The 26041-nt window shown below is 48.4% G+C and overlaps 1 long non-coding RNA gene across 1 annotated transcript; it reads left to right on the top strand.

Annotated features, from left to right (window-relative positions):
* The first annotated feature begins 316 nt into the window (after positions 1-316).
* Positions 317-19422, top strand: LOC149366559 (uncharacterized). The gene is made up of 2 exons (XR_016288754.1): positions 317-390; positions 18301-19422. It is a non-coding gene; the product is annotated as an uncharacterized LOC149366559 (long non-coding RNA).
* Positions 19423-26041: the final 6619 nt, after the last annotated feature.

The raw sequence follows: 26041 nt of genomic DNA, 5'->3' as shown, positions 1-26041 counted from the left end.
AACCAAGGACCGCATGACCGACTACAGCGAAATCACGAAGGCCTACTGCCTGGCTCGCAGGACTCTCCCACCCCCGCACCCGAGGCTGAGTCGAGCGGAGGCGGTACTACTGAGACAGCTCCAGACCGGATCGCTACCGAGCCCGGGACTGATGCATCGCATGTACCCCGAGACCTACCCGACCGATACGTGAGAGTCTGCCGGAGGGAGCCGGCAGATCACACGCACATCTTGTGGGACTGCATCAGGAATCCAAAGGAAGCAAGATCAGGAACAATCCCGCCGCGGCTGGAGGCAGCAGCGAAGAGCAACGACCATGACCAACAGCTATGGGCCGTCCAGCAGGTCCTCGGGGCGCTCGAAAGGCAGGGACCCAGCGAGCCGGCAACGGTGAGTGGAGACCCGCGCCGAGTAACGGCAGCCTCGTAGACGACGTAGGCCCTCGTCGGGGCGCGCGAGCGCCCAACTGCAGGCACAAATAAAGTTTACTCCAATCCAATCCAACCAGCTCTCAGCGCTTCATCTGGCGGCGCCGCCTGCAACCAACCCAAGGTAGGCAGCTGGGCGAGGGTCGCCTCCTCTCCTTCCCCTCCTCCCTCCTCCCCCACCAGCACCGCCGAGACGCAGGAACTCAAACGCGAGCTCGCCCTCTTACGAGCACAAAACGAAAAACTAGCCAGCGAGCTTAACTCGCTCAAAGCCCAATTTCCTACTCCGTCCGCGTCGAGCGGCGAGGAAGAAAACATCAGAGACAGGGAGATTCCTACTCCTGTGGAGAGTCGCGCCGCGGCCCTGGAGGCTCGGGTGACCGTGATTGAAACACAATTGGCTGACCTTCCCAAAATTATCCACGATACCATTGCGCGTCAGGTGGAGAGTGTCATCGCACAGGTGACACAAGCCGTAACTCATTATCCAAAAATGGATAAAGGACAATCCGCGCGTCCTGAAACGCGTAGGGCCCATCAGGGACGCTAACCGCCCCTCCAAATTCAACAGAGTTATTCCCGATGAGTTTGACTTCTCGGAAGACTCCTGCACGTCTGCGCCGGGCACTAGCGGACTGGGGAGTCTTAACAACGTAACCCCACCCTCCGGCTCCGACCATGGTCCCCAACCCTAAGCCGCGAGCAAGAACAACTCAGCCGCTTACACTAACGCAGTGGAACTGCCGTGGTCTCAAGAACCGCACGAAGCGGACTCATCTCCGCCTCTATCTTGAGACCTTTGAGTTCCTCGTTGCCGTGGTTGCCCTTCAGGAACCCGGCGCCGGGGCCAAACTAACAAACTACACTGCATTTCAACACAACCCGCAGACATGTATACTTGTTCACAAGCAGTATACTGCGCAGGAGGTCACACTCCCCACAACACCGCCTTTCCCATACACGATGGTGTCAGTGCTGCCCCTAAAGCGGTCTGACCCACCTGTACACATTCTAAACATTTACTGCCGACCTAAACTTAAGAACGTCACGTTCAATGAAATTTTCACCCAAGCTATGCAGGTGGCTGGAAGGGATCCCCTTCTGATCGTCGGGGATTTCAACGCCCCGAGCAGGCGCGGTACCCCCGGGAGGACAGACGTGGGAGGAAGCTTGCGGAACTTCTTTCCACACTTGGACTCACTTTACACACTGACCCCGCCAACCCAACACGTGTCGGCAATTCGATTCAACGAGATACTTGCCCGGACCTCACATTTACACGCAACCTACGCCATGCCGACTGGCTGAATACAGAGGACACTCTGGGTAGTGATCACTGTATAATCAACACAACCATTTAAATGCGTTCCCTGAAACGCCCACTAACACAAGCTCGTGTCCAGGACTGGACGACTTTCCGCACCTCTCTACCCATCGTAGACCCCCTCCAGTCGGGATACGACGCATGGTCCAAATCGCTCACGTCTACACTCACACAACACGAAAAGCAGATACAGCTCACAGAAACACAAACGGACGTGGACAACCACTTGCTCCACCTTTGGGAGGCCCGCCGCAGCCTCACCAAACGATGGAAGAAACAGAAACATAACAGACGCCTAAAGAAACCCATCCTCGAACTCACACAAAAGGCAGCGGAATATGCTACTCAGCTAGCCGACACTAACTGGGTGGACCGGTGCAACGCGGCTGCTCGCCAGATGTCTGGCCGCAACACGTGGCGCCTGTTCCGCGCTCTCATCGATCCAATACAAACACGCACGGAAACCCAACGCCACTTACATAGGGCCTTGCACAACTTTACAGGAACGACAAAACAACTAGCGCACACGCTCAGGGATCGATACCTGTGCACCACTAAGGACCCCCGGCAGGCGGCGTACTAGTATGCAGGCGAAGAGAACACGGAGCTGGACAAGCCTTTCCAACTCCACGACCTCCGGGCAGCCTTAAGCAAGATGAAGCGGGGCACTGCACCCGGGCGCGACAAGGTTACGGTCAAGCTCTTGGCCAACCTTCCCGACGCAGCCTACGCCGCGCTCCTCAAATACATCTATAGCATTTGGGACGGAGAGACTCCTCTCCCTCTCGATTGGAAATCGGCTCTCGTGACCTTCATTCCGAAGGCCGGCAATCCTATTGATGTGGAGAACCTTCGCCCCATCTCCCTCACGTCTTGTGTCGGCAAGCTGATGGAGACGATGGTGCGTGATAGACTCTCCGATTATCTCGAAACACAGCACATTTTCGCGGACACTATGTTCGGTTTTCGTCCTCACAAGTCAGCACAAGATATACTTCTGCAGCTGCACCACGACATTTTAGATCCTGTAGAATGTCCCCACAACGACAAGGTGGTCCTGGCCTTGGATCTTAAAGGCGCATTCGACAACGTCAAACATGAAGTAATCCTGTACCACCTAAGTAACACCAACTGTGGCCACAAAACATTTCATTACATAAGACAATTTCTTACAGACCGTCAAGCCTATATACGCATACAAGATGCGGAACACGGGCCATACACCATCGACTCGAGGGGAACACCTCAAGGCGCGGTCCTGTCTCCCCTGCTCTTCAATTTGGCAATACTCCGTCTTCCCTCCAAATTGTCTTCTCTTCCCGGGATACATCACGCTCTTTATGCGGATGACATTACAATCTGGGCCACGCAAGGTAACCTGGGCAACATGGAGTCCTGCCTGCAAGCAGCGGCGACCCTAGTCGACGACTACGCGGCCTACTGCGGACTCCAGTGCGCCCCAGCTAAATCAGAATTTGTGCACTTACGTCCCTCCCCTCGGGACACAACACCGCTTCGCATCAGTCTCCCCTCGGGACCGATCCGGGAGGCCAAGGAGATGCGCGTCCTTGACCTCTTCATACACCACCAACGCAGAGTCGACACCACCCTAGCCAAACTTCGCACGGTGGGAGACCAGGTGGGCCGCATGGTCCGCCGGGTCTTCAACAAGCGGGGCGGATTACGAAGCAAGGACGCACTGCGGCTTGCCCATGCTTTCGTAACGAGTAGAATCCTCTACTCAGCTCCCTACTTGCACCTGCTCAAACACGATGATGACCAACTGGAGGTCATCCTGCGGAAAGTCATCAAGCGGGCTCTCGATCTCCCGGTCACTACGTCCAACCAGAGGCTTCTGGCCTTGGGCGTGGTGAACACATTTCGGGAGCTTCGAGAAGCCCACTCAGTCAACCAATACACGCGTCTTGCACAGACCACGTCCGGTCGCCGCCTCTTGGACCGTCTACACATCAAACATGACTACCACATTGAGGAAAGGGAGAGAGTGCCAGAACCCTGGAGACGCGCCCTCCGGGTCCGACCCCTTCCCCGCAACAGGTCCAGAGAAGACCATAGCGGTCTTCGCCAGGCGCGCGCGGAAGCGTTGGCGCGATACTATGGTAACCAAGAACACGTGTATTACGTGGACGTTGCCGGCCCACACCACGGGGGGTGGTACACGGCCGCAGTCGTACACAACAAGAACACAGTTAACGGCCTCACTTTCAAAGCCTGCAACGCAACACACGCGGAGGAGATTGCCATTGCTCTGGCTCTCACGAATCCCAAGTCAAAACACATCATCACCGACTCGCGAGGGGCCTGTCGGAACTACGAGTTGGGCTGGACTCCCCCGCTTGCCTGGCGCATACTGGAATATAGCTGTCGATGCGAAGATCCAACTCCACGCAACCTGATTTGGGCCCCCGGTCACCAGGGACTCCAGAGAAACGAACAGGCCGATCAGGCCGCCCGCGCACTCTCTCCCCGGGCTATCTCAATGTCCTTGGAAGGGTACTCCCAATCAGACAATCTGGCCCTTACATTCAAACAAATCACCGATTACTACAAGGAGGAGCACCGGCGCTACCCGGCCCCTTGTAAGGGTCTGAATCGCGCTGACGAGCGCCTCCTCATCAAAATTCTTACTAACACTGTACTGTGCCCGGCGGTGCTTAAACATTTCAATACATCCTTTGATGGCGCGTGCCAGTTCTGTGGGGAGGTGGCTGACACCTTCCACATGGTTTGGGCGTGTCAATCAAACCCATCTATCCCCCCCAACCCCAACCCCACCAGAGAGGACTGGGAGGCGGCCCTGCTCGGCTGTCAAGACCTAAAGAGCCAAAAGGCTTTGGTTCAACGGACGCGGGTGGCGTTGCGTGCCATTGGGGCACCGGAATAGGGGCTCCACCCAGTATTGTAAGGGGGAACGGCCAATAGGGTCCTACCCCAATCCCCTTTCTGTAAAAAACTTAATTTCCCATAAATGTTTTAGAGCGCAGCTCTTTGGCGTCCGTTCCTGGGTTTCGCGTCGTCGTCGGCGTTGTCGTCGGCCTCGTAACCAGCTCCGCCCCCCTTTCATCCCCCCAGCGCTAGCAGCGACCGACTGATACCGCTGGATGCCGCTGACGCCGCTAGAGAGTCAAGATAACGTGACTGCATAGAACACCGTCGCCGCCATGCAGAAAGAGGAGGAAAGGGTCCCCCACCCCCCTAGCAGCGACCGACTGATACCGCTGGATGCCGCTGACGCCGCTAGAGAGTCAAGATAACGTGACTGCATAGAACACCGTCGCCGCCATGCAGAAAGAGGAGGAAAGGGTCCCCCCCTCCCTGTTCTTGTGTGGCGGATAGGGTGCTCTTCAGTTGCCGACGCGCCGGTTATTTCACGTAGGCCCCGGCACGTCGACGAATACGTGACCACCTTCCCACGGCTAGACCTGGTTCTTAGAGCTGCGGAAGCCAGGTTATCATATTGTTTGTGTCGGCATCGGCGGCGTTGTCCCTGAAACCAACTCCGCAGCTGGGGTTGACTCACTATCGAAAAGGTGAAACAGCTTATTTGCTGCGCTCAAATTTCGCATTAGGAAGTAACGTAATCGTCGGTAATTTTTTTTCACCACCACCACCACACCACCCTGGCCAGGCAAAGGGAAACCGCGAATCGACTGAGACTCTGCTACGCGACGCAAGAGCAGGTCTAAACATAACGCGAAGAGCATAGGTGACAGGGGACAACCCTGGCGAATACCGCGCTCTATCCCGAAACGTGCGGTCAACGCCCCGTTGAAGAGCAAGCAAGCTGTGAGATCGGAGTACAGCCGCTCCAACCGCTCTACGAACTCCGGCGGAAAGCCGAAAGCCCCGAGAACTCCAAAAAGGTATCGGTGCTGGACCCGATCGAAGGCTTTAGCCTGATCGAGAGAGACGAAACAACCCGTAATTCCCGTTCTCGAGGTGAACGTGAACAAGTCACGCTTTAGTGCGAGAGACGAGAACACCGAGCGTCCGGGCACGCTGCAAGTCTGCGCAGGGCTTACGAGCACCGATGAAACCTTACTCATCCTTTTATCCAGCAGTGACGCCCTCAATACACGCCGTTGTAAGAGTTCCAGTGACTTTATTGTAAGAGTGCTCGCAGCGCCGCTGGCTGTTGTGGCCTCTGCCGAAAGCTCCTCTCTCCAGCTCAGAAAGTATTGCAGGTTAAGCTATCAGATACTAATTATTTCTTTAAAAATTCTGAGAAGAGAACACCGTTTTTATAACAAGTAACGTTGCTCCTACAGGGCTGCATACAACTGTTAGTGGGCCACACTGTTCACCCCTGCACCGAGAATACCACGAACATAAAGCCAACTAATGATTAAACAACAACGGCAGCTTGGTTGCCTTTGGCCACTAGAAAGAGCGCAGTTTATGGTCCATGTCTCGTTTGGCATCTGAAGTACGACGACGCCGAGAAAGTATAATAAATTTTATAACATTAATTGCATTGCACAGCACGCGGACCCCTTTTGCATAGCGCGAAAGGCAGCTCACGTGCGGTGCCATTTCAGTGGATGTTAAATATCTGCACGCGGTCGCGATGTCTCCACCAAGGGGAGAGAGTCATCGTGCCGTAGTGGAGGTCGACCACCTGGGGATCTTAAACGTGCACTGACATCGCACAGCACACGGGTGTCTTCTGCAGCAAAAGCTTCTCTGCGGGTCCGCGGGCTTTCTTCGCGGCGCTTGCGGTTTTCGCCTTCATGTGACCTTCAGATAAGCAAAGCAAAGTGGGTGGTGGTGAAAACATTTATTAAGAAGGGACTCGAGGTATGTTTGGATCAGCCCGTAAGGGACCGATCCTTACTAGCACTGGGTGGAGGTCCCTAGTATGGGACCCCAGTGGCGATGGCCGCCACCCGGGCGCGTCCGACTAAGGCTTGTTGGGCCTGTAAGTCGTGGCGGCCGAGCAGGGTCGTTTCCCAGTCCTCCCAGGTTGGGTTGGGGATGGGGGGAATTGCCGGGTTGGAGGGGCAGGTACACATCATGTGATAGGTGTCAGATGACACCGCACTACAGTGCGTGCAGCTGCCGTTAAAGGAGGAGTCAAATGTTTTATTGCGAAAGCAATACTACTTGCACTTTCACGCCTTTGCCATGCCGCGGCGGTGACCACCATCGTGCCGCGACGGTGACCACCAATGACCTTCATTTGAGCTTGATTGCATTACATTGGATTAGATTAGATTAGATTAGATTGGATTGGACTGGATTGGACTGGATTGGACTGGATTGGATTCCATTGCATTAGATTAGATTCGATTAGATTGGATTGGATTCGATTGGATTGGATTGGATTGAATTGGGGTGGATTGAATTGGATTGGAATGGATTGCATTGGATTGGATGGGATTGGATTGGTTTGGATTGGATTGTATAACCGATGCATCACCACAAGTCTAACCACAAGCACCACCACCAGCTACACTACCAGCTGTACCATGGCGTAGGTACGGATATTGCTTTCGCAATTACCGTGCTTAACCAAGCTAAGCCACAGCGAATTTTTTATTGCTGCTGGGCACAGAAATGTATTGGTGAGAAGGCGGAGGAAGGAGCCGCTCATCCGCCTTCTTCAGGGCTTTACATGGGCGAGGGTAAAGGCGATGACTGTCTTGATAATAGGTTGTGCTATCTTTGAATGTATAGATCAGATTAGGATCGGGTTCCTGATCGGGTGGTGAGGAGAAAACAGCCCGGTGAGAGAGCGCGCGGGCGGCTGCGCCTGCTGGCTCGTGTCATTCGATCTCGCGTTGACTGCGATTGTGAATAGAGGTAGCTCCAATTTCTTTTGAGTTTATCGCGTAATAGAAACCAGGTATCGCAGGCGATCATTTTTGAAAAAGCGCCTGCAAGCCCGAAGAAGAAACTAGCAAGTATCTGATTCATTTTCAGTGAATCGGGAGGAGCGTAGTCCCTCATAGGGTTCTTTTGTTTTATTAATGGGAAGCATTATATGGTTTGGTTTATGGTTTATGGGGGTTTAACGGCCCAAAGCGACTCAGGCTATGAGGGACGCCGTAGGGAAGAGCTCCGGAAATTTCGACCACCTGGGGTTCTTAAACGTGCACTCACAGTGCAAAGGACGCGGGCCTCTAGAATTTCGCCTCCATCGAAATTCGGCTACCGCGGCCACGATTGAACCCGCGTCTTTCGGGTCAGCAACCGAGCGCCATAACCACTGAGCCACCGCGGCGGCCAGAACCATTACATGGCTCACGAGAAGCAAAAGCTGTCACCGGAAATTGTCCGCAGATCGCGTCCGCAGAGCGTGTCCATCAAAACTGGTACCATGACATATGAACTCATAATCAGGTTATAATTGTGTAAATGAGGTACAAATTAATGACGGTGTAGTATGTCGTAACAATACAAATTTGGCCTCGGCGGCCCGCGAAATTTGACCTTGGACGATTTGGACCAAAATCGATATCCAATCATAACTGCTCGACAAGATGGCGACCATGGCGACCCGAGTCATTTTCAGCCCGAGTCATTTTCGAAACTGGCCCGAGCCACCCCCGACATTTGCTCATCATAGTCCATCGGCGCTGTGTCTTTCATCTCATGTCCTCCTGCCCCCTTTATTTCGCGCCGTTCCGTTGCTATGACTCGAGCAATTGGCCCAACAATCTTCCCTTGTTCCCGAAATTTGACCTTGACCAAAATCGAGGCTTGCATATTGGATTGGCGTTCGTACAATCGGTCACGTGGTACACGCTCTGTTCACGCGTTGATCTCACAATGCACACCCACGGCGCACAGAACCCCAGCTATGCTCTCTTCGTTATACCCGGTGTGGCAGGTAAGCCCGCTGGCATGCGACAGTTGCCAGGAAAGGCATATACCGGCACAACGAAGCAATGGCTATAACGAAGAAATCTTGGGGTATCTTCCATTTCGTTTGAACAATGTTAAACTGCATTATTCATTACCTGCTTTTTACTGCGTGGCTAATATTTCCTAGGTAATATTTCGCTATTTCCTTCTCGATAGATCTTGTAAAAAATGTACTCAGTAACTTAATACGTATTAAGACTAATTCTACAGCTCTCCCCGTACATCATACCTCGGGCAGTTTTAGCCCGCTGGGCGTGCCCACAAGTGCGCATCGCAGCGCAGAGGACTTCCGCTATGCTGTTTGCAAGCACAGGTGCTCTCTCTGCTCCCTTCACGCGTATCATAACCTGCTTTATTGCGATAACAGCCTTGGCCGCGATTCCCCACTGCACACTCAGTGCGAAATGAGCGTACACTAAACAAAAAACCCGGCCGCGGCGGTTGAATTTCTTTGGAGGAGAAATTCGAGGCCCGTGTACTGTGCGATGTCAGTGCACGTTAAAGAACCCCAGGTGGCCGAAATTTCCGGAGCCCTCCACTACGGCGTCTCTCATAGCCTTAGTCGCTTTGGGACGTAAAACCCCATAAACCAAACCAAACAAAAAACTGCACTCACTTATTCGTACAGTACGGTCCATTGTTAAAGGGAACATGCCTCTGAGCTTCACGAAGCCCTGCCGCCTAGATGCGGCGAGAATAGGCGGCATCAGGCGCATGCTCGAAATGACCAGTCGTTATGCTTACTGCGCATGCGTCTTGTGCCGACAGTTCCCACAAGTTCTCGGCGGTAGCGCTCCGCGAAGCGCGGAGACCACGCGATCGCATGTTCCCTTTAACAGTGGACCGTACTGTACGTTCAAAAGAAAGGCTCGCTGCCCCCACAGCTCTGACATCCAATCGTCTCCCTGAAACAATATCCACAATACACCTCGCGTAATTAGGCTATAGTCGTTGTAGTAATTAGGCCACAGTAGATGTAGTAACCGTCTTATGCAGTACCCTCGAAAGAAGGCGTTTCAGAATATTGTCAAATAAATTTTGGGATTAAATAAAAGACACCTGCCACAATGTTAGCATAATGGACATAGCTAGCACTTCTTAAAGCACAAATCACTGCACCCATGGTACAATTTTCCCTTACCATGCGATCGCACTCTAGAAGCATTTCGTTAGAAGTAATCTAAGGCCCCGCCGCGGTGGCTGGGTGATTACGGCGTTCGGCTGCTGACCCGAAAGACGCGGGTTCGATTCCGGCCACGGCTGTTGAATTTCGATGGGGGCGAAATTCAAGAGGCCCGTGTACTGTGTGAGGTCAGCGTACGTTAAAGTACCCCAGGTGGTCGAAATTTCCGGAGCCCTTCACTACGGCGTCCCTCATAGTCTGAGTCGCTTTGGGACGCTGAACCCCAATAAACCAAACCAAAGGGAACTAAAACATACTCTGGAAGAACACCAGGTAATAAAAAGTAAATACGACGACCACACTGAGTTTGATGTTGGTGGTTCAAAGATACATTCTCAACTATGAAGTGGAGTTGTATGAAATGGTGGTGGAAGGAACAAGCTTTCCTGGTGGAACACATTTTTCACTGCTGAATGTTTTGCCACCTTTTTGTATGTAAAAAAATAATGAACGTAAAATTGATCAAAGCAGAATTTGCATTGACTCCATAAAAGAACTCACACTGTTTTCACCCTATAAATGCAGTCACAGTATCATTCGGCGGAATCATAGAAAACAAACTTATCGTTTCAACATAGTGATGAAAGTTTTGTGATGAATGTTATGGTAGGTCCTGTGCAATTTCTGAAATAGGGACGAAGAAATAAGGCACGTCGGGTTTGCACATGCGCGAGACAGGGGAAATAAAAATGTAAGCTCTCTCTACAAACATTACAGCAATTTAGTGCACTGTGGGCGGAGAAATGAAGGGCAGACTAATTTGAACATTGAAGAAGGTACACATTGTGAAACCTATATTAGGAGAACGGAACACGCACACTCACACAATGTTTCATTGACAGTGTTTTATTTCTAGTTCGCATAGCAACACTCACATTACACACCGCTTTATTATCAGGAAACAAGAACAACCTGCATTAACTCCTCTCTTTAGAATAGTTGGTGGATACTTGAATTGGTGAAAAAAAAAAACGACAATCCGTGCAAACTACAAAAAAGAATGAAGACGGGACACAGTGCCTGTCTCAATAACGCGGATAAGTGTTCATTATAAACCACATTTTGCTTTCAAGCTCAAAAATGTGGGAAAATAGTGAAACCATTTGAGCAAGTTTAATACCATTACAAGAATATTTTATTTATTTATTTATTTCAAGATACCCCTCAAGGCCCTCTTAACGAGAGTATTACATAGGGGGTGGTAAAAATTACGTCTTGAATACATAGAAGGAACATCTAACATGAGTAACAGGGGAAAAAAGAAGCAAGAAAAGTGCAATAACTGGTAGTCACCAAGAATCGAAATTTGGCAGAGCAACAAGACGTAAAATAAACAAAATGAAAAAAAAACAAGAAAAAACACAAAGATAAAAACAACGAAATCAACCGAACGAAAAGCGAAACTCAAACACATTACGGTGAGCAGAACCGAACTAGAAGAAAACTACACATCGCTTTGATTTTTTAAAAGTTCATGAAATGATTTCGCATTCGTTTCAGTTGCGATTGTGGAAGGCAGCCGGTTTCAATCAATAATGGTTTTAGGTATGAATGATTTGGCAAAACTTGAAGTGCGACATGTGAGGCGCTTGATCTTGAAAGGATGGTCACGGCGTGGAAACACTGCTGAGGGTAAGTGAAAGAAATCGTCGGGAAGCAACGGATGATGGTAAATTTTGTCAAAAAGAGTTCAGCGGGCCAGTTTACGACAATGAGAAAGGCTGTCAAGTCCAGCGCGAGCTTTTAACGCCGCGACGCTAGTAAAACGTGAGTGGCCGGAATAAATGAAAGGAGCAGCACGGTTTTGCACGGATCCTATGTTATCTTTAATGTAGGCTTGATCTGGGTCCCATACGGCGGATGCGTACTCAATTTTAGGTCGAATTAGTGTAATATAAGCAAGTTTACGCACGTGCGCCGGAGCATGTCGAAGGTTACGCTTTAAAAGGCCAAGAGAACGGTTAGCAGCTCCTAGAATGAAGTTAATATGATAGTTCCAGGTTAAGTCACATTAAAGGCAAACTCCTAGATACTTGTAAGTGGAAGTTGTCTCAACTGTTATGTCATTAAGAGAGTATATGGTTGGGATGCGATAAAAATTTCTAGCAAAGGAGACGAGCTTTGTCTTAGAGGAATTTAGGGTCCTAAGCCACAGCTGGCACCAAGTGTTAATAGAATCGAGGTCAGTTTGTAAAGATTGTCGGTAAGAGCCATTTGTAATGGTCCAGTACACAACACAGTCGTCAGCAAACAGTCTAATTTGTGAAGAAATGCAATTTGGTAAGTCATTAATAAATATTAAAAAGAGCAGGGGACCAAGCAGACTTCCCTGGGGCACACAAGATGTGACATGGGCCATTGTAGAGTTAGAACCATTAGCAGAAGTGAACTGAGCGCGAGATGAAAGGAAGTCTTTAATCCATGCTAGTACACGCTATGCTATTATCCCAGTTTCCGTCATAAAATAATTATCTTGCAAGAATTTTCTGTACTTTTGATTTATAAACAAGCAAATCTGCTCAGCAAGTTTAAAAACACTGTAGCGGAACCAAGGATAGGGACAAAAATGAACAGAAGGAACACCACGGGCGCAGTGATAAAGAGCTCGTTTTTTCTGCGAACGCGATAATGCTGCGCAAAGCTGACTACGTGATTTTTTTCTGCCATATAAATGTGCTGCTTGAGAGCAATAAAGTTTGTTGGATGTTAGCGCTCGTGGCGTTCCTTCTGTTAATTTTTGTCCCCTTCCTTAGTTGCGCTACAGTGGTTTGAAACTATGTACTACCAACAGGCGCAAAAAGCCACCCAACTGCTAAACAATCTATACCGTCTACAACCTTTTTTAGTTCTTCCCACAAAGGGAGCAAATTAAATGTTGCGTTTCGCCATTGATAGCCTTGGTTGCTTTTGAGACATAAAACAGCACACACAAGCTGCGGCTCGTTATCGCCAGCTGCAACGCAGAGCGCCAGAAAGAGTTGACCTTTTTACTCCTACAGCCAACGTTCCTCTTTAGCGATGCAATGCGAACAATTTCCTGAAAACATGCCGTACGAACATAGCTGCATGGAGCATAATTGAACATGGCTGGAAGCAGGCTTGATATTTTTATATATATTCATATTGATATTCGCCGTTGGGGCAGCGGCGTCTAGCCAGCGTGGACATCCCTCGTATCTTTCTGCTGTTGCTTCAGACCAATCGCAATGCAGTCGCACTAAGCGCCGGCGACGACCAAGCTTGAAGCGTGCGTGCCAACGAACGCTAGAAGCAGGCTGGCCACCCTGGTGTCCCGGTAGGCGTCGGCTCTTCTGTGACGTGCTTCATCGCCATCACGTGACTTCATCGCTCTTACAAAACAAGCATTGGAAACTCTTCGGCGCCACTGGGCAGCGGCGACAAGCCATCGTGCACATCACTGGTGTCTCTGCTGTTACTGCTCGTTAGTGAACAACGTGTACTATCATTTCTTCTTTTGTAGTTGTCGCGGCCGCCAAGTTGGCTGCAATTTCTTGATGGCATCCAGTGCTTCATTTTCCTGCTTTTTCTCGTGTTCGTTTCCCTATCATAATGGCGCCCACACTTTAGGATGTCGAAGGACTTAGACAAAGCTAGAGAAGAAATGAAAGCTAAGCTAGCAAAGTTAAAAGATGAAATGAAACTCGAACTGAAAACTGTTCGTGAGTCCATAGAATGGGAAGTAATGAACGAATTGCTTGAGATTAAGAGTGAACAGGCTTCCTTGCGGGAAACCATTGAATTTGCTCATGGTGACATAAAAGACCCGTGAAGTTATGCAGATGCAGGAATTGCCAAAGCCAGAGAGCTTGCAGGTGAACATGAAGTGCTCCAGAAGAAGCGTGAGGATCTGGAAATCAGAATTCTGGACGTTGAAAGGCGGGTTGTTTATTCTGAACAGTATTCTAGGCGAAACAATCTTGAAACTAGAGCAGTTCTGAAACGTGAGAATGAGTCTACTGCTGATTTAATTTAAAATACTGGCACAGCAATAAGCGAACCTCTCCTGGAACCGGAACTCCAGGCATGTCATCGTGTACCAACAAGGAATTCGGACACGCCCAACATTGTTGTGCAGTTTGGGTCTCGGGAAAGCGCCACACTGTACTCAGGAAGGCTAAGAAAATGCGCCTGACCAACGATGACATCTAACTTAACGACCCAGCCCCTGTTTATGTTAATGAGCATCTCTGCCCCACAGAAAAGAAACTACTTTTCATAGCTACCAGAAAAAAGTACGATCAAAACTCGAAATCTGCCTGGTCGCAGAGCGGGACGATCTTCATGAGGCGGACTGAAAAATCTCCTATCGTACCGACAGTATTCGAAGCCGATGTCAGCAAGATTTTGGAAGTGCCAGCCGATGACACAGCAAGTACGTGAGAAACAAGTCTAAGACAGCTTTTTTTTTTTTTGGTTTCTACTCTGTCTGAAACAGTGGATTATCACGAGTGTGTTTTGGCTGGCGCAATCCACCTGAAAAATCTGTCCTCTGATTCAGCACTTCATCATAACGCTCGCTCGGCTGGCAACAAAGAGGGCGACATAGCTTTGTTTCTGAACCAGTTTTCTTCCAAGTTCACCGTTGTAATGTTGTCCGAGACCTGATATCAAGATGGTTGCAAAATGTTGGAAGTGCCTGATTACGAAAATTTCGTCCCAATTCGTACCAATAGGCATGGTGGCGGCGTCGCTATCTATATTGCTGCCCACAAAAAATGCCGTATTCTGACAGATTTCAACGTGATAAGAGAAGATTATGAGGTTCTGATGGTGCAAACCAGAGATGAAATAATGTGTTCTCCATCATCCCACTACTGGTAACTTTTTGCAGTTTATGAGCTTTTTTGAAGAGTTATTACTGTATAGTTTTGTACACAAGTGTCGTCTACTTTGCGGCGGCGATTTCAATATAAACATTTTAGAACAAAGCATTCTTGTCAGAGATTCTAATGTGCTGTTACTTTCTTCTGGCTACGTCTGTTTAATCAGCACGGCAACTAGAGCAACGTATACCACCTCTACTGCAAGAGGCTTCTTTATTACTAACATTGAAGCCGATGTCGACACTGTCAGCACGTTAGCGTCTGATGTGAGCGACCATTGTCCTCATTTTGTTACTTACCAAGGGGAGGTACGTAAACGGAGTAATAAAAAGAGCCTTTCTTCGTGCAGCGTATTTCTGAAAGCGCTTTGAAAGCATTCAAATGTGACATTTTTAAGCACGATTGGTCACCTGTTATGTGCATAAAATGTGCAAACGATGCGCATGATGCTCGTATTCAGCAGTTTTTACATATCTACAAGAAGCATTTTCTTTACGCATGAAAATATAAACGTGATAAAAAGTAAAAATCGACATTGCCACTTTTTTTTGCGCTTCGCTCGGAGGCGAAACTAAAATTCTTCAAACAACTGCGGAATAAACTAAACTCTGAGCTCCGTAGGGCTAAGAAAGCATAGTATGAACGACAGTTTGACAATGTAACCCGCCAGCACATTAATATTGCCTGGAGAGTAATAAATGATGTCTTGGGCCGTCATAAGCGCAGCACTGTGCCCAAAGCAATAAACGTAAATGATCATGAAATAACAGGTAAAGCTCTTGCGGATTACTTCAATAACCCCTTTGTGAACAGCATCACTTCTTGCTTGAATGGAGCCAGTACAGACGATAATGAGATCAGTCCGACACAAGCTGCGAATAGTGCATTTATACAGGCGACTGATGAATCCGAAGTTTGCAATACATTCATGAGCTTAAGGAACAGTAAGGCTTTAGATATTTAAACTTCACAAATAAAAACAATAAAGCACAATAGGCTTACTGTCCTCTGTGCTTATGCACATTTTTAATTTGGTAATCGACTGAGGCAATTTTTCCCTTGCCATGAAAGCAGCCAGGGTATCACTCATCCATAAAGGAGGTGACCGTAACGTCGCTTCAAACTACAGGTCAATTTCTGTACTTCCAGCTTTTTTCAAAAGGATTAGAAAAGTTATCTTTTTCGCGAATAATAAACTTTTTTGATAAAAACAATGTTCTACCAGAATCGCAATTTGGCTTGAGAACCGGAAGGTCAACTGAGAGTGCATTGCTGACACTGAAAGAAAACATTTGCAGAATATAAAGAAAAATGTCTTTACGCTTGGCGTGTTTCTTGATTTCAGCAAATCATCCGATTGCTTAGATCATAATATTCCAATAAAAAGCTATATTCATTAGGGATCCGTGGCAAGAATTATCACTATTTGAAAGCTATCTTTGCAGCAGAACTCAGGCTGTATGTATCCATAATGAAACTTCTGACTTCCTACCAATCCGCCTTGGCGTACCACAGGGCAGGGTCCTGGGGCCCCTACTGCTTAATGTTTTCATTAATCACATAGTTAACATAGACAACATCACTCAGTTTATTATATATGCCGATGAGACTACTCTGCTTGTCTGTGGCCCTAATGTTAAGTGTCTCATAGAAAACTGTAATGTTGCTCTAGAAAAATGATCAACCCATGGTGTCGCTTAAACCGACTTCAATTAAATACAGCAAAAACCAAAGCAATAATGTTTCGTGCTAAGAATAAAGATCTACACCACAGTGGCATACTAAAATTTGAAGGCCAGGTTATGTTGTCAGCAAACACAAAACATTAGGTGAATATTTTTCGTCTTACTTGACTTGGGATGACCGCATTGAACACTTTAGCGAAAACTTTTCTTTGATGCCATGGCATTTAGCCTCGAAAATGTAAAATTCTATTTTATTATGCATTGTTCCAATCACATTTAAATTACTGAAGTTTAGTTTGGACAACAACTGAGAAGACTAACATTAATAAATTGTACATAATACAAAAAATAATTCTTCATCATCTAGCAAATCTCAAAAAATCGAATCAAAAATTGCCTTCAAACCACATGCCATAATCCGCGTAGATAACCTATACCAGTTTCGACTTCTTCAACTAAAGTATTTTCCACCACTCATGTCAAAAATTATTCATCAACTTTGGCCACCTTATAATTACGCCAGTTTTTAATGCACACACGAAATGAGGATGTATGGGTCATGCCATTTCTTTGTAGGAACTATAAATTACAGTCTTCAGTTCATAACCTTCCACGTACCTTAAACGCATTTCATAACACCACTGGTTATAGAAGACTGCAATTACAGAACTACTTTGTAACGTTGTCAATACTTGTGCACTATTAATATCATTGTTATTATTATTTGCTGTGTTGTTAGCTCGGAGTGCTACTTGCGTTTCCTTCATTGCTTGAAAGTGTGTCATCTTCAGTTGTTTGGTTGTCTGACGATGCGAGCGCCAGCCAATGTGTGTGTGTGTGTGTGTAGACATCACCTATGACACTCATTGTATTACGCCATCGTCACTCTTCATTCGAACTTTCCCTTTCCTACCCTTCCCTTTCCCCTGTGTGCAGTAGCAGGCCGGGGCCATGTTACCACCGGCCGACCTCTCCACCTTTTCCTCTCATTAAAATTCTTTCCTCTCTCTCCATCAGCCGCACATTCAAACAACTCCTTCTCTGACCAACGTACACCTTACCAAGTGTCAAGAGAACTTTGTACACTGTGCCGACCTTGCAAGCAACAAACGGTGATACATCCCTGACACCACAACCACTTTTTCCTTCGTCGTGCCATGCTGAGACTTCCTTTCGGTTAAAGGGCATAGCCTCGATAGTTTTTTCGCTGCTGAAAATGTGATTCGATCGCCATACCTGCCAGCCTCATTCTTAATCCCGCGCAATAGTCGATCAATGCATGATATCGCGACCGGACTTGAGCATTCTTCGGTATTCCCGCTTTTGTCTTGGCACTTAACCCACCGAAAACATCCTCGCTTGCTCTGCTGATCACATGACCTGGGTACCCACTTTGCTTTAGTCTTTACACCTGTTACTCAGCGCTTACATTGATGAGATGGTGGCAAGACTGATACAGCAGACTTCAGGCACGGCACAGCGATGAGATCCTTGATGGTGTTCTATTATTGCGGTAACGCAAAATTCTATTTAACTTTTTTTGCTGACCGCAGCCGGCAAACCCAACAAAGATGGTCTGGGTTCTTAATCAATATTTGATCCATAAACTGTAATTCGCCTTCCTTTGGAGCCTCATGCCTGAAGTTACAGCCCAGTTCTTCGATCTTGTCTGCCACGTAACCAAAGAATAAATATCCGGGAAGAGCAGAATAAAGACGGCTTGAAAACGTTCCGAAATGTCTGTGAGAGGGCGTCTGCTCTGTAAGTTACTCTTCTTTTCACTCCAAAACAAGCCGGTCTTCGATTACATCATGTAATACGTAATATAAGCATCAGTTACACTATTATGTGCAGAATGTTTAAATCTGAGTTCTCGTAGTTAAGTAGTGTCTTTTGATTGCCTTAATACCTTAAGACATATTCTTTGCTTGCCTTCTGTGTTTTCCAGGCGAACAACTAACATGTCCAGTGAAGACGACAATCTCTGGCAAGAGGTGGACGGAGAGCGCTACAACGCAACGTTTGACCCAAACAAGATACGGGAAGCCCTTCAGCTGAAACCTCGAGAAGGCGACATCATCCTGATGGGATATCCGAGCTCCGGAACACACTGGACGGCTCAAATGATTCAGCTGATCTATTAAGAAGGACGCAGTGCTTGCACTTATGAAGAGTTCTGTTCGAGGATTCTTTTTCTCGAGAAATCGGGCAAGAAGGTTGATGAAGTGACGTCTACACCTCGCCTGCTTCGCACCCACCTGCGTCCGGGAAAAGTTCCCGTCGCTTCAGAAGCGAAATATGTGTACGTTGCCCGAGCTCCGTGGGATGTCAGCATATCAGTCTACAGGCATGGGGAGCACTTCCTACCATGGCTAAGTTTTCGTCATTCGGAGAGTATTTGACAACTTTTCTGGCAGGAACGGCGGTCATGGGCGACTATTTTCGACACCTGCACGCCGGTTACGCGAGAAGAGACCAGAAAAATTTCTTCTTTTTCACTTACGAGGAGGCGTCGCGAGACTGTGAAGGCGTTCTTCTCCGCCTGGCAGAGTTTCTCTCCCCCAGCTATGCCGGGGTTCTCCGCGAGAACCCGGAGTTGCTTAGCGAAGTCGTTGGCCAATGCGACGCCGAGTTTAAGAGTAAATTTCTCCAGCTTCCCAAAGAGAAGTTTATCGGGCTAGCGTACAGCGACTCAAGGCTTAAATTTGACGCCGCAAAAACTGCGGCGGAAATTCGACAGAATACCATCCAGTTCGTAAGAAAGGCTAGAACAGGCCGATGGGCGGAATCCCTCCTCAAGGATCAGCTAAGACTCATATTGGACAAGATAAATGAGATACCAGAGGGGAAATGCGTGAGGGATATATGGAGCGAAGAGTTTGTGAAAGTTTCAGAAGCTGCACTGTAACGCGGTCGTCTTTCTATCTGGAACTGAGAATTTGAATAAAAATGCCGTAAACAGCTTTATTTTTTAAAAAAGGCAGAGACACTCCTTGAGAAAAATGTCCACATTTTCAAACCTTTAGATGTATGTGTGTGTGGAAGTAACTAGAAGAATAAACGTGGGGTGGCGCGCATATGGTAGGTTCTCTCAGATCATGAATGGCTGTTTACCAATATCCCTCAAGAGAAAAGTACATAACAACTGTATCTTACCGGTATTCACCTATGGGGAAGAAATGTGGAGGCTAACAAACAGGGTTCAGCTTAAGTTAAGCACAACGCAGCGAGCTATGGAAAGAAAAATGATAGCTGTAACGTTAAGAGACCGGAAGTGGGCGGAGTAAGTGAGAGAACAAACGCGGGTTAATGACACCCTAGTTGAAATCTAGAGGAAGACGCGGGCTTGGGCACGGCATGTAATGCAAAGGCAACATAACCGCTAGTCCTTAAGGTTGGTTTGGTTGGTTTATGGGGTTTAACGTCCCTAAGCGACTAAGGCTATGAGGGACGGCGTAGTGAAGGGCTCTGGAAATTTCGACCACCTGGGGTTCTGTAACGTGCACTGACATCGCACTGTACACGGGCCTCTAGAATTTCTCCTCTAAAGAAATTCAACCGCCGCGGCCGGGATCGAACCCGCGTTTTCCTGGTCAGCAGCCGAGCACTATAACCGCTGAGCCACCACGGCGGCGCTAGTCCTTAAGGGTAACTGCCTTCTCTTGGAATCCACTCCGCTAGTCCTTAAGGGTAACGGAGTGGATTCCAAGAGAAGGCAAGCGTAGCAGGGGGCGGCAGAAAGTTAGGTGGGCGACTGAGATTAAGAAATCTGCGGGAATACGGTGGCCGCAACTGGCGAAGGACAGGGTTAATTGGACAGACATGGGAGAGGCATTTGCCCTTCAGTGGGCGTAGTCAGAGTGATGATGATGATGTGATTAATTTTCAGTGAATCGGCAAGAGCGTAGTCCCGCATAGCGTTCTTTTGTTTTATTAATGGGAAGCATTATATGGATCGTGAGAAGCAAAACCTATCACCGGAAGTTGTCCGCAGATCGCGTCCTCAGAACTTGTCCATCGAAACTGGCACCACGTCACGTGAAGTCATAATCAGATGATAACTGTGTGAATGAGGTACAAGTTAATGGCGGTGTAGTATGTCGTAACAATAAAAATTTCGCCCGCGCTACCCGCGAAATTTGACTTTGGACGGTTTGGACCAAAACCGATATCCAACCATAATTGCTCGACACGATGGCGACCATGGCGACCATCAAATGCAGCCCGAGTCATTTTTAGCGTTGGCCCTAGCCACCCCCGAAATTTGTCCATCATAGTCCACCGGAGCTGTGTCTATTACCTCAAGTCTTCCTGTCCCGTTTTTTCTCGCCGTTCCGTTGCTATCATTATGGACCAAATTTGACCTTTACCAAAATCGAGGATTGCATATTCGATGTGTGTACGTACATTCGGTCACGTGGTACACGCTCTGTTCACGCGCTGATTTCACAATACACATTCACGGCGCATAGAACCCCAGCTGTGTTCTCTTCGTTATACTCGGTGTGGCAGGTAAGCCCGTTGGCACGCGACAGTTGCAAGCAAAGGCATATACCGGTATAACGAAGCAATGGCTATAACGAAGAAATCTGGTGTATCTTCCATTTCGTTTCAACAATGTTAAACTTCATTATTCACTACCTGCTTTTTATACCGCGGATAATATTTGTTAGGTAATGTTTCGGTATTTTCTGCTAGATGGATCTTGTAAGAAATGTACTTGGTGCCTTAATACATATTAAGCCTAATTCTGCAGCTCGTCCCGTACACCATACCTCGGGCAGTTTTAGCCCGCTGGGCGTGCCCACAAGTGCGCATCGCAGCGCGGAGGACTTCCGCTGTGCTGTTTGCAAGCACAGGTGCTCTCTCTGCTCCCTTCACGCGGATCATGACCTGCTGTATTGCGATAACAGCCTTGGCTGCAATTCCCCACTGCACACTCAGTGTGAGATGAGCGTGCACTAAAAAAAAACTGCGCTCACTTGTTCGTACGTTCAAAACAGATGGTCGGTATACCACGGCAGCTCTGACATCCAATTTTTATGCCTGAAACAATATTGATACACAATACACCTCTCGTAATTAGGGCATAGTAGTTGTAGGAATTAGGTCACAGTAGATTTAGTAACCGCCTTATGCAGTACCCTCGTAAGAGGGCCTTTCAAGGTATTTTTGAATTAATATTTCGAATAAATAAAAGAGATCTGCCACAATCTTAGCATAATGAACATAATACTTCTTGAAGCAGAAATCACTGCACCCATAGTACAATTTTTTCTCCCCATGCGATCGCACACTAGCAAAATTTCATTAGCAGTAAAAGGCACTAAAACATTACAAGAGCACCCGAAACTAAAAGGTAATTACGACAACCATGCTGAGTTCGATACAGATGGTTTGAAGGTAGACTAAAAGGCAAATACGACAACCACAATGAAGAAGAATTCCTCTCTGAGCTAGTTGGTGGAATATGACCAGAAACACAGCCGACAAATAAACACCGCACAGGAAGAAAGTATATATACAAAAGAAAAACATAAAATGTAAAAGGTGTCGCAGTAGGTAAATTTGACAACTACGCCGAGTTTGATAGAGATGGTTCGAAGATGCACTAAAAGGAAAACACGACAACCGCTAAGTTTGGTACAGATGCTTCGAAGATACAATCTTGACTCTCAAGTGGACTGGCGGAAGGAACACGCTTTCGCGTTGGAACAAATTTTTCACTGGTGCATGTTTTGCCACCGGTACGTGTGGAAGAAAAATAATAAGCGAAAATTTGATCAAAGCAGAATTTGCATTGACTCCATAATAGAAGTCACGCTCTTTCCACCCTGCCACCCCGGCAATGGGGCCGCCCATTCTCTAGCCCGATGGTCTAGAAACCGGGCACAGGCGGACCTATATAATGGGGGGTTTCACAAAGGAGCGTGCGTGTACCTTCGATGCACTGAGCACACTGGCAATATGCACCGCTTTGTTATCGCAAAACGAGAAAAACCTGTAAGCGAATTACGCGCATAAGCGTTCACCATAAACCAGGTTCTGTTTTCAAGCTTAAAAAGTGTAAAAAAAAGATATTAAAAAAATTACGTGCGGTTGAACTACTCTTGAACATGATTAGAGAGCGAAAGCTGCGGCGTATCGGGCAACTATACACGGCGTGGCGTTTGAGTGCTGTCTTCCGGACACTGCATAAGCAGCGCGGCCACCCTGGCAGGTGGCAGTTAAAATGTACCGAGCTTCAGTGCGGGTGATACCAAGTGCAATGGCGGTTTCCTCTGCAGCCTCTGGAGAGGTGTCTGGAGGAAGAGGTAGTGTGAGGAGGGTGGATGAAGAGGAGTCCACCACAGCTCCTGTCGCTTCATCACCCGTGCAGGCAGCGTCCACCCATACGGCGTCCGGCTCGGGGCCGTACGCTCGATGCAGTGCCTTCGTGCGGGCTCTGCGGCGCTGCTCATGATTGGACGGGTGCATATTCCTCGGAAGCGGCCTGATCAGGAGCTCCCGGTGAAGGTGTCGTGGGATGGCGAGGAGGGTTGAGTCGTTGGCCGGTATTCTGATTCCGAGGGGGTCCAGGATATACCGACCTGTGGAGGTTTGTGTGAGCCTGATGTATTGGGCCTGTCGGCGGGCCTCCACCAGTTCCCCGATCGTGTTCTGGAGGCCCAGGCATAGTAATCTGTCTGTGGGTGTGTTGAGGGGAAGATGAAGTGCTACCTTGAATGCCTTGCGAATCAAGGCATCCAAAGCGTTTATGTCATGTTTGGATAGTTGTAAGTATGGGGTAGTGTACAGCACACGGCTGAGGACAAAGGCATGAATGAGGCGACATAGGTCGCGCCCCTTCATGACTCTATGATGTCGCGAAACCCTGAGGATGAGTAAGGCTGAGATCTGGGCGAGTTGGTATGCATTCATACTGGTGAACAGCGCAAAAAAGGCGGGACAACAACGCTTGTCTTGTTGTTGTCCCGCCTTTTTTGCGCTGTTCACCAGCCTGAGGATGAGGTGTGATATCGCGCCTACAACCTGCTTGAGTTTCTTGAGGGTGGTGCTATCGCTCGCACGGAAGCCCGGTTTATTTTTAGTGACTCGAAAACTGCGATTCTAAATTTTGCTCGAGGCCGAGTTCATGTCCCTGCTTTTTACATGCTGGACTCGCCCGATGCACCCCCTCCCCACCAAGTGGCCTTGATATGGGTGCCGGCGCACTCCGGGAATCCCGGAAACGAGGCTGCCAACCTTTTAGCCCGGGGTTCTTTAAACCGGGCTCAGGTGGCCTCGGATCGGGGACTCACCAAGGAGCGCATGCACTCATTCAGCGAGCTGACGCAGGCATACAGAGCCTCACGCCAGCTCTACCCCCCGCCCCACCCCTCCCTAGATAACAAACACGCAACACTCTGGCGCAGACTACAGACACACACACTCCCCTCACCCCTTACCTTAGCCCAGTATCATCCCTCCTTCCCCACTCCAGCATGCGCCATATGCCCAGAACCCTTCGCTTCTTCCCTCCACTTCCTTTTCCTCTGCCCGGCAGACCCTCCCCCGCGGGACCTTGAGAACCTCAAGACCTGGGAGGACTGGGAGACCCTGCTGCGCTCGGAGGACCCGGCCGTGCAGGCCATCGCCACCAACCGGGCTGCCAGTGTTATGGACCTTAGGAACATAAACACTTGAGTGCAGTGGGGTCGTGCGGGGACCCTGGGGCGTGCGCCGTATTCCTGTTGTATTAAAGTTTTTCTCTCTCTCTCTCTCCAACCTCAGGTACGAGGTCACCATTCAGTTCAACGGAAATGGGGGAGCGGGGGCAGCAGTGGTTCTTAGGCCGGATGAGGAGCAGTTCGGTCTTCCCTGGGGAGCAAGACAGTCCGATGGTCAGTACGTAATCTTGGGTGAGTGTGGCTGCTTCCTGTAAGGTGTTCTCTCTGCTGCCGTCACTGCCGTGGGTGGTCCACAGGGTGATCTCGTCAGCATAAAGAGTGTGATTCAGGTGGGGAATAGTTGCCAATTTTCGCGCGAGGGGGATGAGAGTAATGTTAAACAAAAAGGGGGAGAGGACGGACCCTTGAGAGGTGCCGATACTCTGAAGCTTGTAGGAGGGGGAAGACAGAAGGCCGAAGTGTATCTCAGCCGTGCGGTCAGTGAGGAACGTTTGAATGGAGGCGTACGTGCGCACACCCACATTCAATGGGGATAGAGCAGTCATGATCGCCTGATGTTCAATGCGATCAAAAGCTTTGGAGAGATCCAAAGCTAAGACTGCCTTGGTGTGAAAGGGAAGAAGCGGGTCGAAAAGGTCTGAGTGAGCTGCAGCATGGCGTCCTGTGCGGATAGATGAGGGTGGAATCCCACCATGCTATGCGGGTAAATATTGTTGCAGGAGAGCTGCAATCTGTGTTAGTTGGTACATACTTATGAAAAAAAAACAGCCAAAAAGACGGGGACAAAGGAGGTAAAGCAATTTGTCGTTGTGGGTGCCTCGTCTCTCCTGTGTCCCCGTCTTTTTGGCTGTTTTTTTTCTTAAATATTGTTGTCCGCCATGTGACTTGTGTCTCGCTAAGGCAACATGCTCGAGGAGCTTCCCAAGGCATGAGGTTAGCGAAATCTGGCGAAGGTTTTGGATTGTAAGTGGTTTGCAAACGGATGACGGGTGTCCAGCGAGATATGTGAGACAGTTACTGCGTAATTTCCTTTCCTCAAATGCAATTTTCATTTTCTTCATTACGGCCCCTCTTTTTTCTGTCGCTCCGACTTCCTCCATTTCTGTGCGATGTGGTTCAGGTGTCCACCGAGATAACAGAGAATTATTGCGCCATTTCCTTTCCTCAAAAAGCGTTGCTGTCGCATTCCACTCCTAAAGGCGAAGCTTAAGCGTTATTAATTAGCAGTCAATTAGTATTTAGTCATCAATCAGTAGTTAGCCATTATTTAGTAATTCATCATTATCATGATCAGCCTGATTACGCCTACTGCAGGGCAATGGCCTCTCCCGTGTCTCTCCAATTACCCCTGTCGTTCGCCAGTTGCGGCCACCGTAATCCCGCGAATTCCTTAACCTCATCCGCCCATCTAACTTTCTGCCGCCATTAACTCGCGTTTTTTCTCTCACCCACTCCGCCCGCTTCCGGTCTCTTAACCTTCCAACTATCGTGTTTCTTTCCATAGCTCGCTGCGTTTTCCTTAACTTAAGCTGAACCCTCTTAGTTAGCCTCTATGTTTCTGCCCCATAGGTGAGTACCGGTAAGATACAGTTCTATACTTTTCCCTTGAGGGATATTGGTAAACTGCCATTCATAATCTGAGAGAACCTGCCGTATGCGCTCCACCCCATTCTTATTCTTCTAGATATTTCCCTCGCATGATCCGGATCAGCTGTCACTCCCTGCCCTATATAGACATATTCTCTTACTACTTCCAGCACCGCGCCATCAACTGCGAACTGCTGTTCTCTTGCTATTCTTTTGAGTATTACTTAGGTTTTCTGCATGTTAGTTTTTAGCCCCACTGTTCTGCCCTACCTGCTCAATTCATTGATCATGCTTTGCAGTTCATGTCCTCTGTGACTCAGCAAGGCAATGCCATCAGCGAATCGCAGATTACTTAGGTATTCTCCATTAACACTTATCCCCAACTGTTCGCATTTCAGGCCCCGGAATACCAATGAACGCTATCTATAGGGG

The sequence above is a fragment of the Amblyomma mixtum genome, chromosome 1, assembly GCF_055824585.1.
Source record: "Amblyomma mixtum isolate Tamu chromosome 1, ASM5582458v1, whole genome shotgun sequence".
Taxonomy (NCBI): domain Eukaryota; kingdom Metazoa; phylum Arthropoda; class Arachnida; order Ixodida; family Ixodidae; genus Amblyomma; species Amblyomma mixtum.
Note: the sequence above shows the minus strand (reverse complement) of the source record. Positions and strands in the feature narration are given on the sequence as shown.